Raw genomic sequence first — 18,172 nt, forward strand, 5'->3', positions numbered from 1 at the left:
CCTGTGATGCTAATAGTGTCCAGAATTAGAACAAGAATTAGTGAAACTGTAAAAAACAAAGACGACAGATTAAAGAGAAACTCCTTTTGTCATGCAGATATACAAACTTACTGAGAATCTTCAAAGTGAGATTGAACCTTAAGCTTTAGCTGCACATGCTGTAGGCCAGTACCTATAATTTAGTTAATTTAATCATCATATCACAGTAGAACTTGTCTTCATTTTTGAGAGTAAATACTGTGTCACTTTGTTATATAGAACACATATTCTATAGTGACCTTTGAGTCAAATTTAAGATGTCTTTTCAAACTATTTGAATGTAAGTCCTGTTTACTTGAAGATTTTCAAACCAAGGAATTTACTTTATATTACTGCTGTCCGTTAAAATTACGTTAATGCCATAATCGTATTAATGCGGCAAATCTTTGTTAGCGAGTTAGAGCGGATCACCCCGTGCATGGGGCTTCACGGCGCTAAGGCGTTAACGAACTAACCATGCTAACGCGTTGACGCTGTGCAGTCCCACGCACAGGCGATCCGTGTTAATGCGGTTATGGCGTTAACGTCATTTTAACGAGATGACGCTGACAGCTCTACTTTATATATGTTATTCATTCAACAATTTCTTAATTTTTGACATTTGCTGTGTACTCAAGATATATAATGTCAATATTTAAAAATAAATATGAGATAAATATGAAAATATAAATGTCCATCCATCCATCTTCTTCCGCTTATCTGGAGCCGGGTCGCGGGGGCAGCAGCCTAAGCAGAGAAGCCCGGACCTCCCTCTCCCCAGCCACCTCCTCTAGCTTATCCGGGGGAACACCAAGGCGTTCCCAGGCCAGCCGAGAGATATAATCTCTCCAGCGTGTCCTGGGTCTGCCCCGGGACCTCCTCCCGGTGGGACATGCCCGGAACACCTCACCCAGGAGGCGCCCAGGAGGCATCCTGAGGAAATATAAATGTTTAATGCCAAATTTATAATATCCAAAGAAAAAGGATGTAATGTTTCTACATGACCAGCACCAAATCCATGAATCTTCTGTGTAATTTTATGAATACAATGAACTGCAGGTCGTACAAAATCAAGCACCTAATCATGCAGTCTGCCACTGCAAACATTTGGCTCACTCTAAAGAGGTCACTAAAATCCAGTGTGGTACTGTCATCAAATGCCACCATTTGAACAAGTCAGGTTATTAAATTTCTCCTGTCCTATATATTTTACAGTCAGTTGTAATGTAGTATTATTACAAAATAGAAGCATTCAGTGGCAGGCTAAGTAAGGGTAGGGTTGCCAAGTGCTAAGGCACATGTGTAAAAGTCACCAATGCACTGCTGACTCAGTAACTGGAGAGTTCCAAACTTCTTCTGACATTAACATCAGCACATAAACTCTGTGCCAGGAGCTTTATGGCGTGGGTTTGCATGGCTGAACAGTTTCTCTGTGCAAATTTTAGCTGACCCAGTGGTTTTTGCTAATATAGTGTATGCATATAACCAAGCTACATTTAAAAGGAATTTCAGCTAAATGAAGGACAAGCAATGACAAACCTAATGACTAATTTATGGAGAAAAAAAGAGACAAAATATTGGCTGGTTTGTTCAGTAATGTGCTGTATGCTATCTTTATGTTAGATCGTAAGCTCTTTTTGAAAGGGAAACGAGATCAAGAAGAGATGAGCGAGTATCTATACGAGACACTGTTGATTTTAAAGCAATTTCCATTAAGATATGAGGTAATGCTCTATCAAAAGCATAAATCAATGATTTTTTAAAATTCACATTCTCCACTGCAATGCAGAAAACTGGTCAAATTCATTCATGATTGTTCATAATCAATTACGTTGAAACCAAGCATACCATTGTTTTTCTTGTGACATTACCAATAAGTTTGATGTGTCACATGGCCCTCTTCCTATTGAAAAAACAAAAGTTGTATCCAAGATGGCCGACTTCTAAATGACCACCATGGTCACCACCCATCTTGAGGAGTTTGCCCCCTCACATATACTAATGTGCCACAAACAGGACTTTAATATCACCAACCATTCCCATGTTATTACGGTGTATCCATATAAATGGCCCACCCTGTACTATAATTATTTTAAAACATACATTGACCTGAACAACATTGACCGCCCGAGTTGCATAAAAATGAAAAATGATTGCTGTGAAATTTTAGCTTCATAAATAATATGTTATATTATATGTTATATATGTTTTTGAAAATCAGTTCATTGATCCACTTTTAGGCTTTTTTGTCACACACTGAAATCTGAGGCAATTTTTAACATGAGTATGTCAAAAACTATTAAAGATACATAAAAGAATATCTGAATTTTGCTGAGTATTCCTTTGATAAAATATGAAAACTTCCACTCTCCTTGAGTTGTGTAATTCAACAACATATCATTCAGAAATCTTCAGTGCAATTTAAAAGATTTTTTTACTGTGCGCTCAAATATGCGACTTTGCATGAATGTTAGACTTTTTTCTTTTATTTAGTAAGTTCATCATCAGACTTTTTTTTAATGTATCTGATGTATCTGTTACAGATCCGGATTCATTTTGATGGTAAGAGAGAAAAGTGATTTTATTTTTTTTTCTTTTTGCCACAGACTTTAATTTGTAAAAAAATGACAGACTATTTTCAAATATATATATATATATATATACATATATATATATATACCTTGAAAAGTAAAATATATGATGCTAAGATTTTCACTGGAATTATTATAAATATTAAAATTTCCTGTCATAACATTTTAATGGGATGGAATGGCCCACAGTCATTCTTCAAGTGTTGATTAAGGAAACAGGAATTTGGAGGCACTGTTCTCATTTGTGCTGCCAATCTAAAAGGCAGTAATATCATTAAGTTGATAAATTTCACATAAAGATAACTTTTACATTAATGTGTCGTCATATATAAGGTTGTAGCAGTGATGGTTAAAATCTTAAATAAAATAGTTTTGCTCCTTTGCGGTACCCTGTAAATTGAACCATGAAATATAACACCAGTTTCTGCGCAAGGCTTTTAAAGACAACAATACCTGTACATGCATGTTTCTCAAGTTACTTTCTACTCATTGTATTATAGATGATGTTCCTTCGTTATCCCTTTTTAATTATTCAGGTCATTTATAGGTGCAAATTACAGCAACTCATCTCTCATGTTGCAGTAAAAGTGAAGTGGCCAAAACATCAGTTTGATGTAATTTTCATAATCCAAATTAATTTTTCTACATTTTTTTATATAGTTTTGTTGGGATTTTTGAAATAGAAAGCCAACCTTTTCAGACAAGTTTGCTGAGTCATGACAATTCATCCTCCCAGCCACTGACATTAGTGTCTTAGAGGCTATAGAGTAAAGGTAGCGCTTTGCACTGTGATTTATTGAGTGGCCCCACTGCAGAGGGAAGTGGAGGGAGAATAAAGTGCTCTCACCTGAAAAGTGAGGCTCACTTTGGTCAGAGAGATTTTTTTTTTTTTCCAGAGGCTTCACTGCTCACATTACTGTAAAAAGAGCCACCGAGGTCTGAATGATTCCATATTCATGAGTGGATTAATGAACAGTTGCAGGAATCGTGTCTGCGGCAGCAAATTAATTCTCAACATTTATCAGTGTTGAATATATGAATGGACAAGAACAAGTGTGCAGGAGGCTAAAGCGCTGACAATTTGCACTAAATAGTGAACAAAGAGGGAATGTTTGCATCTTTCTCCTGCATGTTCAGTTGAGTGCTTGGGATTTGACCCTGTAAACTGCTTGAACATACTCTTCTTCTTGGGTTTACAGATTTGTGCTATTGTAAGTTTCTGTGTTAACATATGTACAGTCCAGTCCATGAATCCAACACTTTCTGTGCATGTTGAGCTTTAGAAGTTCATGTCCCAGATTTAACATATTTTATCACTCCCATATAGTGAAACCTTCAATATGAGTAGGTTATAGCATACAAATAAACATGAGTAAAAGGATTTTATGGCAGTCGGTCATCTTGACAACTTCTACAAACAACTCGAGGGCTTTTTTTTCTGGCTTTTACATCTTCAGTCCTCTAAGTCTCCTCTGATCCCATCAATTAAACTGCAGGCCTCTCTTTATAGAGGGCTTATGGCTTTCGTCCTTTGCACAGACAAGGTTGCACAGAGCCTCCACATAACTTGAGTCGTTCACAGTAAATTGACATGAGTGTATCTTCTTTAAATTTTATTATATTGAATGTAATGTACAGTTACTATCAAAGAATATTAGCAATACATCAGTTTCATTAGGATTAAAACTCAAATACAATTTAAATGCTGGGATTAAACTAACTAGATTAAGCTGAATTTTTCATTTTAGCCCAATGTTAAGCATGTCTACATCATAAAGTCAAGATATGTGCTTCCAACAACAACAACATTGCTAGGACATATATAGGAAATATATCTGGAGCCACAGACAGGCTTCGTAATAGTATTAATATTAATTAATATTAATTTGATGTAAATACCTCAGTCCAAAGATCAGTCTTAGACAGGCCGCCATGCTCACCATACTATCCAAAATGTAATACAATTAATTTTTTTTAAAAAAGAAGAAGGTTGGGTTGTGCCTTAACTTACCTTGTCAGTGGCAACACTCCTGACTTGATCTTCCTGGAAAACCCTTCCAGTCAGTAAAAAGAATTTCACCATCAACTCAAGAAAAGTCTCTATGTGGTCATCCCCACCCTACAAATCCTAAACCAACTCACACTCACATCTCATCTCATTTTCTGATGTACCTAATAAGGATGGGAATTGATAACAAATCCAATTCCATAATTCCATTATCATTATCACTTATTGATTTGATTCTCATTGGGATCTTATTTGCTCTGCTTTGAGAGTCACCACCATTGCTAAGAGATTAGATTGGTGGAAATTGCATGCTGCGTGTTCAAATGTTTGTGCATGTGAGGGGTATGTCCCTTATTTGTTGTGATCAGTGTCATGGTCATTAGTCAGAAACCTGTAATGTATTATACAGATTACACAGAACACTTTTTTGAAGCAATGCATTGCATTACATTACTTTTTTGAATCTCTATAAAATGACCTGAAATGCATCGTCTTATAATTGCCATTTAACAATATAAACCTCAGGCTACAGTTCAACACACCAACACAAATCCCTATCCCAGTGAGGAAACACATATGATCTTTCTCTAAATCTTTAGGTATGAACATAAAGCTGAAAGCACAAAGCAAAGATGAAAACCAGCACAAAAGAAACTGGCACAATGGTTTTACTTTTGAAACATGTGCAGGTAGAAATGGAGGCTGCAGCCTGACTGCTCATCACTGTCTTTGTTACCTGTTGAAGGTCAAGGTCTGGCTGCTGGACTGGGGTTTGTATTCACTCAGCTTACTTCACTCTCAGCTCTTTGCTAGCTTAGCGTTAGCATTTAGTATGTGCAGGTGCTTACAAAGAGCCAAAGTTGTGTTGCTAGCATAATGCAGCTGTTTCTGTCCTGGATGCAGTTTTTATTTTACCATCAAGCTTTTGTCCTTTTGTGCTATAAAAATATTAATTTCTGAATCCACCCTGTAGACTGCACCACTGTTTTCCGCCTCTGGCACGGGAATTAAAATCAACTGACTTTAGTGCGAGTGCAAGAACTGATAAGTGGTATCGATAGGCAAGCAGACTAACGATTCCAAGAAATTTAAATACTTTGAACCGGTTCTCTACAAGAATTGGGAAGAATGAAAAGAATAAATTTTGTTAGATTCACATACTAGTTCGAGTCTCCCAAACACAGCAAAAAAAATCAATTTTATGTGGACAAACAGAGTCCTTAAGCAAGGAAATTGCAAAAGTGGCTGCATTATAGATCAGAAAAGCCTTGGTATGCATTTACATTGTAAAAAGCCTTGTTTTTTAAAAAGTGACTCATCCATAATCGTGGGAGGTTGTGGCCAAACTACGCAAACATCTTTTTAAATCAGACCTATGTGTTAAATTTCCACTGATGATATCAATTACACTGATTAACGCTTAGAGGAAATTGTGGGAAGCTTCACGGACATCCTTTGTAAACCAGTAAATCTCAGTTTGAAACCATTGCATCATATCTTTCCCGATGTCCTCAGTGTTTACTCATGGGAATTTTAGAGAGGATTCACATGAAAAAACTTTTCTGCTGTCTTTGTTATAGATGGCCAGTTCTGTGGTTATGAAAGGATGCATAGATTCTCTTGTTGGTATTTTTTTTTTTTTACTGTTGTCTTTTAGAAATATTTACTTTTACTACTGCTAAACAGGAATACCATACAGTATATTTTTTACGTGACTCCAACTGAGCAATGCAGGATGACTCTTTTCTTTTCCTTAAAAGAGCTTCTGTGCATTAGTCCGTTCTCAGCGTGCACATCTCTCTAACTGTTCTTCTCAAACAATCTAAGAATACCAAATGCCCTCTTTAGCTGGTCCTGCCCTGAAGAAAATCTGCTAAAAGCAATAAAAGCAACAGCGTAAGACCACATAGAGCCCCTGCTATACTTGTCATCCTTATCATTCTACCCCACTTATTCCAGATAATAACAAATTATTCGCCATGCCACTCAAGAAATCCTGCTTTTACCAAGAATAAAAGTCATTATGGTGCTTCACAAGATGTCCTTGATGAACAATCCTCGAGAGCAAAAACAGACATGGGAGTACATTAATGTCTTCATCACATGCATGTGTAAAGGCCACTTTTCATCACACCACTCTGCCACTCTTTCATTCATCACTATGCAGGGTTGCCCTGGAAGCATGGAAGAAGAAACTACGAGACAAAGATCAGACATTAAATGAATGACTTCTCCAGAAAAACAAAACAGCCCCAGAGTTTGTGCCACTTAATAGCTTTTCTGCTTTTGTACCCTAGGGTCCAGTCTACGCACAGAGCACAGAGCACAGAGATGGCTTTAACAAAAGATTATGAATGTACCTCTGAAACCAAGTGTCAACAGTAGGGTGTCTTTAAATATGGCAAAGGTTAAGTGCACAGCCTGTTTAGGTTAAAGCAACACAGGAGGTAGTGCACATATTTTAAAACAGTTTTATACAATATACAGTAATACAGACAAGAGGTACTCTATTATAAAATACTGAAAGTGAGGTTAAACTATCTTAAAATCTTAAATTCCACTAAGCATTTTGCTATTACTCTACTGAAAGTTGTCTCGACTGAGATGTCAAAACTGCATGCAAACAAGCTAGGATGGAGGATTTGAAATTTATACTTCCTCTCTAAATATAGAGGGTCTCTGCCTGCCCACTCTTGCTTACTTCTAACTTTTGACACTCTGAAAGGCTGGGGCTAACTGATTTAACTGATATTAGTTAATATATGGTTGAATAAATACTAAATACTAAACTGATATTAGAATTTACAAAGAGCTAATCAGGGACAAAATTATTAGGTGAAGCAAAATAAAGAGAGGGCATTGTAACATTCTGAGAGGAGAATATCCAGGGATCTTTTACTCGGCAGAATGTTACCACCTCCTCTTTTATAAAGAATATGCCTAAACTTAATAAATAAACACAAATTGCAAAGTTATTACCAAGATAAAACAATGTATTTAGTCTAATTTGCCTGTCTAAGAAATATTCCTCAATTAAATCTAAGGTTTTATGTATGAGGATTTCAAATAGCAGTGTTTGAAAAATTATGTATGCCCTTTCTGCCTCTGTGTAAGTAAGAAGCAGCCAGGCACAACTATTATAAGATCATTCCTCCTCATCAATGATCTTAGAGAAGCAACTGTTGCTGTCCATTATTCTGGGAAGGCTTATAAGGCTATTTCCAAACAATAAGGTGAGAAGAAGAATTAAAAAAAAAAAAAAAAAAGAGGTTTGCCTCTTCAAAGCCTCTTCTTTCCAAAGAGAAGATGGCAGCACAGCTTAGATTTCCAAAGTTGCATCCAAAGAACCCACAAGCCACAGGCCTGGACACCTTGCAGTCAGTGAACCGTCCAGGAACACTTTTTCTCTAGAGTCAGTGATCATACTGATCATACTAATTGGTTTTGTTTCAGAGGCATATATTTGTTTCCAAATTATTACCCCCAGTTTCTAGCCAGTTATTACAATACATAAATTTACCGTCATTAAATTAAAGGTATTATTACTCAGCTATAACCATTGTTGTTACACGATAACATTAGAATCTTATTTGGCCATTACCTTGGTGATTAAGTGGTAATCATTTCCTTCATCCATATTATTATCTTCTTATTTCCTCCTGGTTACCCCACTAATACCACACTATTAGAAAGCTGTAATAGTTTAGCAAACAACTACAACCTGACAGCAAGTTTAGGTTTCATCTGTTGTATTTTCAAAAGATACAAATTCACATAAAACCTAAAAAAAATAAACTATAAATAAATATGTTTGAACTGTAAAATTCTATAACCAAAATTTAGTGTCAAGCATTCATGTTGTACTTTACAGATTTTCTCAGATGTTCAATTGACTATTTTTAAATCACAGTTACACAGTTTCCAAAACAAAAAGAAAGTACATTTTTTGTTTTCTCTTGAAAACTTTTTAGAATTTTTAGACAGCTGTCTGCAGTTTGAACAAATATTAGTTTACTGTATATGGCTTTGTGAGCAAATCGGGTCATGTTTCTACTAGCTGCACAGTTTCACTATCCATTATACACCAGAAGATTTTAATTGTGTATGATTATTCTAAAAGGGGCGGCCTGCTCAGATTAATATTTAAGCCTTCAGCTGCCTGGAAAAGATGCAAAAGAGAACAGATGTGGTCTAAATGCTGGTTCTTTCCCTGTTGCATTGCAAGGAGCAGCTAAAGGAATAGGAGAAACAGAACAACTGCCTTTACTGCTATATACAATTCCACTTTGTAGGCTTATGTTTAATTCCTCTTGTTTAGTTCTGTGCTGTGTTATTTTTCTTTTTGTTGTTATTTTAGTCTGTGTACTGTATTATTTAAAGGCTGGCTGGATTATTTTTGTTCTCTCTCCATACATGCAAATGTACATGCTCTTTGTCTTTACAAACTAATAATGCCTTAAGCCTTTTGACTGGTACTTATATAGCGCTTTTCTACTCTACTTGTGCACTCATTCATAGCTAAGTGCTTTCTTTCTAACATTCAAACACATTCACACTCCGATGTATGCATCTTACACAAGGATAGGTGGCATGCGGACTGGAGCAGCCAGGGACCAAACCACCATGTACTAATTAGCAGACGAACGGCTATACCTCCTGAGCTCAGGCAACCCAACATTGGAAATCAGCATTTGAATAATGTTACTTTTGACACATAAAAGAGGTCAATTCTCCCTAGAAAAGTTATTGTCAAGTGCACTGTCCAATATTAGCAAAAACAAGTGGGACAATAATTTTTCAATTAAAAATGAGAAATGGCTTCTAGACTCGATCACTGCACAAAGAAAATGCAAATATTTCAAATATTAAATATGCATAAACCCACCCTGGTTTACATATTGCCGGAGGACCTTTTGATTTTTGTCGCAATAATGTATTCACTGACACAAAAACAGACAGATTAATTAAAAGTTTTAGGATTTGAAGGGAAATGCATCTTCGGAGCTGACAACTTCAAAAATATTGCGAGGAATGCACCAAAGCATTTAAGAAAAACTGTAAGCAGCAAAGCTGTTCTATTTTCTGTAAACCCATTACAACATCATTATAGTGGCTCTAGACAGCATGCCATGCTACTTTAATATTGAATGAGTGAGGGAACAGCACACCAACATCTTGCTTTCATGAAGCTATCAGGAAACCCATTCTGTCTCCAAATGTGTTTTTTACTGTAGATAGGGGTTGAGGGCACAGTAAGTATGCCTGTCTATTTTTAGAAATGCAATTTCAAAGTTTTCTGTCTTCATACACATGCACATGGGCCAGTTTTTAAATGAAAGGATGAATTTCCGTGTGTGTGTTTGTGCTTTACGTGTGTGTGTGTGTGGTTTTTTTTGCTTTGCTTAGGGCTTGTTTGTAGTTTTAACAGGTAGCAAATACTTTCCTCTGTAGAGTAAACGAGCTGTGAAACTTTCCACTTCCTTACCTTTAGGCTTAAATGGGACTTAGTAACTGAGATATAAAATCTAGAAATCACCTCCCAAGTATTACCAGACAATATGTAAATTTAATGACTTCACCCTCTAGTTCAGTTATTTCATGGTAGGTTGGAAAGCTTGGCTATAGTGTAATCACCTGAATTTAGATTTGCACACAGCCTCAGGTGATGGTTTCCTGCACTCATTTTTTTTTGTCTCCACTTGCCCAACACCAACGCAGTCAGGAAGCTTAACTAAATGGACTCACAGTGCAGTGTTCATGAAACACCTCCTATCACACAGTTTCTACATCAGAGTGGAAGTTTTAAAGAGCAGCGATACTTTTAGCTAGTCTGCTTCTCACTGCAGGGCTGATGCTTGTGACTAGGTTGGGCTACAAAGCAGTGTTGCCAACTTAGCGACTTTGTCGCTATATATTTAGCAAGTTTTCAGGCCCCCTAGCAACTTTTTTTCTAGAAAAAGTCGCTAAAAAAAGACGTGAAAGCGCATATTGCTTTTACTCTCAACAAGCAGCGGGTGCTGTAACGCAGTCAGTTCTTCTTTTACTCTTATGCTGTTTTGTGGATCAGGTTTAAAACTACTTATAAACACACACACACACAAAGTAACTCCACCAGAGTGCCTATTTCGGGTCACTTTTGCCGGTCCAAGTCCGGGTAAAGGAGCAGGGTTGGAATTGTGACATTACAAAAAACAATAATTGCTAAAAGAAATTTAATTTGTAGTTCTAAATAAATTCTAAATGCATTTAGGACGTTTTTTGCTCACTTTATGTCTCGTCCACGATGTTATTTCTCTTTCCAGCAGCGTAGGTTACAATGCAAATTAGGTGATGACATCATTTAGCGACTTCTAGCGACTTTTAGGACAACCAATAGCGATTTTCCTTACTGAGGAGTTGGCAACACTGCTACAAAGATGGGTTGTGCCTCCTTCACCCTACCTGCGATGCTTTTAAGTAAATTATCTAAATTATCTCAGCGCTTGCTGAATGACAGCTCTGGAAGTACATAACAGAAAAATGTATTTACCAGCATAACCTTGTCATCTTATCAAAATAAAAAAATGTCTTGATGTAATAAAATGAAATGTGGCTCATAGTAATTCCTGTGTACAGTTTTTGAAAAGCAAGACTCCTGTCACATCTGAACACCTCTCACAAGCTCAGAGTGAGATCTGGCCATTAGCCAGTAGTAGTAAATGTGTTATATTACAAGACAAAATAACCTTATCAGAACTGTCAGTCTATGCAGCTTGACTTTATAATCATGAACAATTAAGAACTTGATTTTTTTTATAACATGGTCCATATTTTTAAGTTGAACTTCACAAAACTATTTCATTTTCATTCGTTTTAATGTATTTTCAAGTTGTATGCATAACTGTCTACAGCTGAAGGTACTAAGGTCAATACTTTTCTAAGAACATGTTCTCTAAATTGCAGATGGTTGTAGCTGCCACCTGATGCCCACAGGGTTCATCCAGGAATGGAACATTTGAGACGACTCTCTTGAGGCAGAGCAAGAGCTGAAATCATGTCTTTATGGAAACACTCTGGACTGGCCAGAGTAACAGCTACATGCAGTTAATTCGAACCAGTTTAATTTTCAGAGTTGCTCCACTGAAAGTGGACTCAAAAACTTTTTAATGCAGTCTTTTTTATTAGAATTGTGAAAATGTGTATGAGAATATAAATGTTAAAATTAGCCCCATGCCACACTGGGCTAGTCAGCGAACATCTGGCAATTGGGTCACGAGTGAAAAATGGGTTAAGGTGAAACTGGTGAGCCTTTTGAGATGTTGGCTGAAGCAGAGAGGGACAACTTTTTACTTTGAAGGTCAATGGACTCCTTTTCTGCCACTTTTTCATGTCTTACCACTGGCAGGAAGCGAGTGTTTGCAGACAAGTTGCTGTCTTCCATGCCAAATATGGGCAACCATGACATTCTGCTACTGACCAAATCACAAAGATCTCACTGACAAAGGTCTTTGTCAGTGAGGGCACTGACAAACATGGAGCTGCTCATCAGGAAGCTTTTGTACACTTTGTAATCAGACTGTAAAACTAAATGTTAAAGAACGCCTAGCAGCTTCCAGCCATTGTGGCCTGCTATGATTTAACAGTGAGATGAGCTGATGTGGTGCTGATGGTGGATTACAACTAACAGGGCTTACTGTTGCTGACATTAAGGGCCATGATACATTATGTCTGATGTTGCCATTGTGAATTAATATATAAATCATAGAACTGAGTTCTTGATGTTCAAGGGGCATAGAGACATCACCCAGTTGGAGAATCTATAACCGTTCCTTGTTCTTTTATGTATTACAAATTCAGAATATTTTTATTATCTCTCTATCTGTCTCTTTTTTAGTGCTAATGTGGAGACCTTTCTCTGCAAACCACTTAAGGCATTCATTTTGCTGCTACTGCACAGAAACAACAAGATTATTTGTATTTTTACAAAAGAAGAAGAGGGAAGCAGTTGGAACTTGACTTGTCATTTTTTTCTTTATATATCAGACTGCAAACAGTAGGAGAATCTCTCCAAGCATTAAAAAGTATTTTTATTTTACAGCTTTCACTTAAGAGAGTAATAGTACAAATAAAATGAAATTACATGAAACATCATTTATACACAATATCATACAGCACTCTTTTATTGTGACAAGTCTTTCTTTATGTCTTAAAAGCATAAATCATTTCATGATTTTATCTTCATTGAAACTGTATGAGTCATCTCGGAAAAAGTTGACATGGAACAGAAACAAATGGCAATGATTTCAATTCTGAACAGTTGCGTCATGCTGTGGTCCATAGCAGGCTATTTTTGTCCTTATATCCATGTGTGCTCCTCTGCACGTCAGCAGCTGAGAAAAATCAGTCAGATCAGTGCCAATGCTCAACCTTCCAACGCTCTGGGTCAGCATCCTGGAGATGTGCCAGAAAATCCAGCTTCTCACGACCATATGGGGTCTGCTTCTCCTCACCACCTCCGCACCTCCCCTCCTTCATCCCTACTTCCAGGGCTGCCACCTGACAAATCTTCAAATATATCTTCTTGCATAAAAAGCAAGAAAAAAGTAAGGACAATAGGACTTTCTGTTCACAACGAGGAGGAATATTACTTTGCATCCCAACATTTAAGTCTAGATGGGAAAATGATTTAAAATTAATGCATATATGATGAAAACTTGACATTTATGGCATAATTTACTTTATTAAGTAACCTGTTATTAGTGCAATGGTTCAATCTTTGATTTTAACAAGAATAACAATGGAGGTTGGAGCTTTAAATGAAAATATCTAGATTTTTAATTATTTTGCATTTTTTTTAAATACAAGACTTTGTCATTGACAAAGACTTGTAGGTGGTCTTGTTGTAAAACTTTTTTAAACAATTCACTGCAGAAACAAAACAAAAACTTGTGAGCCCAGATACTGTGATGTAGGACTGAAGTTATTTGCATATCTTGTTCCTTGCCAGCTTCATGGCAGGTGCCAACACGACAAACTATCTTTATCAAATGCGCAAAACATTCATGAAGAATAATTAATGTCTTCCATATAATGAGCACCTCTTTGAACTGAATTCCCTCGCGGAGTGACATTCGGTGCATATCTAATTTGTGGTGATGAAGCCAGTGTGCGTGTGTGAATGTATTTGAGAGGGAATTCTTGAGCTACCTGACTGTTAGAGCCCAGTGTAGGGAAAATGTTCCCTATTGGTTGAAAGATGGCAGCAGGGGCAGCTGCAGGACTGACCCTGCCAAGGACGGAGAGCTTCCCATGCCTGTTCAATGCCATAAAATGGGTCATTGAACAGCTAAATGGAGTCATTATGATGAGTAATTAAAAGAATACGGCTAAAGACTCCCAAATTCCCCTTTTCTCTTGGTTCCGCTGCTTTTTGTGTTGTCATGGGTCTTTGCTGAAAGGCAGCTGTCTTGGGCCACTTTAACTATCACCCCTTTCACTGGAATGCAAATAGCAGCCTCCACCACTAATTGGATCACATTATCTATTGTCCTTTCATTGACTGAAAATCTAGCCATTTTGCCGTTTTCCATAACTGATTGTTAGAGATTTGATTTTTCCAGTGCTTTTCATTTGACCCAACATGTTATACACTCTGAATCACAAGAGATGAGAACAAAGAACAATTGTTTGCTTAGAGTAAAAAGAGTAACATGAATACTGAGTGTAAATGTAATTTAGAGCTTGCTTATGTAGATATTAATATTTATGTAAGTGGGAAAATTGCAGCCTTGCATTGCGAACAGAGAAATATACCAGCACGGATGAGGCATGGACAAAGGATGAAGAAATTGTGTTTTCCTTCTGTTTTGATTATTGCAGTGAATACAAAGCGTGGCTTTCTTTTGAGTGTAAAGCTTTTCTTTCTCTTTATTTTAACTTCCAATAAAAATGCATGAATTTGTGCACAAGGAGCCTTCCCCTGGGCAATGTGTGTAGAATATTCTGTTTTGCTTTATAGGCAGTCATTAAGACGATGGGGGAGGGGGTGGAGGGTGATGTTTGATTAATTAGTGAGTCTAAGTTTGGCAAGACCGGAAACTGAAACAGAGGATTTCATTAGCTTGTGCTTGTTAGATAAGGTTAATGAGGTAGTTCTAATTCTTGATGAAAGAAAATACATATATTCATGCAGCTGAATTCATTTTGGAGACTATAAGCCAAATGAAGGTGAACAAGCAGGGGGGGTGTTATTGTTGTTTGTTTGTTTTGTTTTGTTTTATTCATGATTCATTGAGAATGGTATCCATGGATTCTATTAAGATGTTGACTTAAGGTTAAATGGTTGACATACTGACATAAAAAAATCAATTTTATGAACCTCTTTGTTGAAATTGAAATATTTACATGATTCTCTTTCAATTATTGTTCCTCAGTGGACATCTGCAGACATCTGTATTGCTGGAGGACACCAGGGATGCTTTCCCTCGCTGAGGATTTCAACCTAGATTACAGTGGTAAGTGCAGGTGTTTGGTACAGTCTCACATAGCTTGAGTCAACTCGAGCGCTGCATGAGCAATCACCTCCTAAGAGGATAACAGGCAATCCATCGCTAATCCACCGGTCAATATGCATGACAAGAACAGTACAGTAGCAAAGACAAACTACTCAGAGGACATGTCATTCTGAGAGTGGACAACTCTTTTACCATTTCACCATTGCAATTTTTTAAAATTAATTATTAAATTAATTACTTGATTACTCTCGCTCTTTCTGCCTTTCTGGCTATATCTATATATCTATATGTCTATCTATATACATATATATATATTTTTAAAAAAAACCACCCAGCTCGCCCCTGAGGGCGGTTTATCCTTCAAGCTCGGGTCCTCTACCAAAAGCCTGGGAGCTTGAGGGTCCTGCGCAGTATCTTAGCTGTTCCCAGGACTGTGCTCTTCTGGACAGAGATCTCAGATGTTGTTCCCGGGATCTGCTGAAGCCACTCGCCTAGCTTGGGAGTCACCGCACCTAGTGCTCCACGGGGACCACCGTTACTTTCACCCTCCACATCCTCTTGAGCTCTCCTCTGAGCCCTTGGTATTTCTCCAGCTTCTCGTGTTCCTTCTTCCTGATATTGCTGTTATTCGGAACCGCTACATCGATCACTACGGCCGTCTTCTTCTGTCTACCACCACTATGTACGGTTGGTTAGCCACCACCATTTTGTCCGTCTCTATCTGGAAGTCCCACAGGATCTTAGCTCGGTCATTCTCCACCACCCTTGGGGGCATCTCCCATTTTGACCTGGGGACTTCCAGGTTATACTCGGCACAGATGTTCCTGTACACTATGCCGGCCACTTGGTTATGGCGTTCCATGTATGCCTTGCCTGCTAGCATACATATATATATATATATATATATATATATATATATATATATATATATATATATATAGCACTTTGTTAGTAGTGGGCTGTCATAAAAGCACATGACTGGTTCATAGCTCAAACTACAAAAAATACAAATGTTAACACAATTTGACAGTCTAGAAGGCATAAAATAGTATTTTTGCACCAACAATTTGATTTTCAAAGACATATTAACTGAAAACCTGGCATATATAATCATGGTGTGCAGTGCACCCAAAACCAGTTGCGGCAGATGGCTGCACCTCCTTTGCCTGGCCTGGTTCTGGTGGAGGGATCTTCCTGTTAAAAGGGAGCAGGCTAAACAACAGCAACAGCTGGTTACAGCTTATAACCAGCTAATTTTAGGCTCGAGTGTCCAAAAATCATTTCCCTCTGATAAACATTTTGATTATATTCTCGCATCTTATGAGAGTTTATTCTCATTACTTAAGTGTCAAAGTCAAACACTAGATCCACTTCAATTCAAGTTTCTTTGTTGCCAATTTCTTTCTATTTTTAAGTGAGGTGAAAACAGTGAATGTCTAAAGCTGTAAGTCTGTAAACCATGGTAGAGGCTCTGTCAGGGTTTGGTGCTGGATTTTAGTCAGTGGTGTTGGGGATCATGTCAAAATTCACTGAATTATGACCAGAGAAGTACCATCATATTTTGACCCACCATGAAATACCATCTGCATCAGCATGACAATGATCCCAAGAACACTGCCAATGTAGTTAAACACAAAATAGAAAAACACATAATAGAACACTGTAATTCATGGATTCACATCCCCAGTATGGACTTCAACATTACTGAGGCAATGTGGGATTATGTTAACAGAGAACAGAACAAAAGTCAGACAACTTTCAAAGAAGAGCTTTGAAATGACCTTCAAGCAGCCTATAGAACTATTATTGAAGAATTCTTGAAGAAGTTACAAGGAAACTTATTTAAGAGAGTTTAGGCTGTGCTGAATAATAAAGGTCGTCATAGTGATATCATAGGGATCATATCATAGGGAATGTTGACTTTCAGGCTTGTTAGAGGTACACAAATTGTGTTTTGCTGTATAATTTCAAGTATATCTGCAGATGTAAAGGGTGGCTTAAAACCTTTGCATAGTAGTGTATCCTATATTAACACTGCATTAAAATAAATACATTAAAATGGACAGGGGCTTGAAGAAGTATGGTCAGTGGCCTTTTATACCTCAACGTCCACTTTCTACGTCCCATTGCTTCATATTCATGGGACAAAGCCATATTTGAACTCATTTAAATAAAATACCTTATCACGATGTTGCTGTTTTTTAATAATATATTCAGTGACTCTAGGCAGACCAGCAAATACAAACACCTGCCAAAATACTGGAAATAGCCTTTGTTATGGTACACACCCAGACAAACACACACACACACCAGCCTGGTTGTTGCAGTGGATAATAATTTATCATCGCAAAAATGGGAATGAAAATATCTACAGTCTGATAACAGTGATACTGTATCACACTATTGATTAGAGTTGTTTTACCTCATACTGTATACTCTTATGGTTTTCCCCTACTGGGACCTTTTTTTTTTCTTTTTTTTTTTACTTTGTTTATCACGATCCTACTGGAGAAGCATTTCTGCAACCTCACTTATGTTATACTGAATAGAAAGTCTTACTCCAATAGATCACAGTATGCGTTTCTGACCTTTTTCTGACCTTTTTAAAGGTATACTTTTGTCTTCCATTTATTTATTTATGCTTTCTTGCTCTGATAAAACTGAAAAATAATGAAAAATTAGCACTCATTAAGTGGCCCTTCACAAAAGAGATGCAGAATCATCAGTGACTCACTTCCTTGCAATATATTTTCATAACCCGCAGAACCTTTCAACTTAGCTGACTCACTAGTTACTCAGCTTGTCTGTCATGTAACAGAGAGTAGGAGGGAAGTGCCCTATGGGCCATGTTCACACAGTGACAATTTTCCTCTGACATTGCAATGAGGGTGGGCAGATGAGGTGCTGTAATAATGCTTTACTGCTGTGGTTGTATTGTATAAACGTAAAGGCTCTGACAGACTGTTACATCCAACTCAAAAGCATACTGTATTTGGTGCAAAAATTGTGTGAAAATACAAAAAATCGCATAGACGGAAATATGAACTCTACTGAGTCAATAT

General features: G+C 37.3%; 1 protein-coding gene across 2 annotated transcripts in view; it reads left to right on the forward strand.

Moving 5' to 3' along the window:
- elfn1a (extracellular leucine-rich repeat and fibronectin type III domain containing 1a) overlaps positions 1 to 18,172 on the forward strand; it is a 76,480-nt gene that overhangs the window by 35,003 nt on the left and 23,305 nt on the right. For both annotated transcript variants that reach the window (XM_006798193.2, XM_006798194.2), the window contains exon 2: positions 15,030 to 15,110. The gene's annotated coding sequence lies outside the window, so the exon portion shown is untranslated. The remainder of the gene's footprint in view (positions 1 to 15,029; positions 15,111 to 18,172) is intronic.

Source organism: Neolamprologus brichardi, chromosome 4, assembly GCF_056152115.1.
Source record: "Neolamprologus brichardi isolate AB-2024 chromosome 4, ASM5615211v1, whole genome shotgun sequence".
Taxonomy (NCBI): domain Eukaryota; kingdom Metazoa; phylum Chordata; class Actinopteri; order Cichliformes; family Cichlidae; genus Neolamprologus; species Neolamprologus brichardi.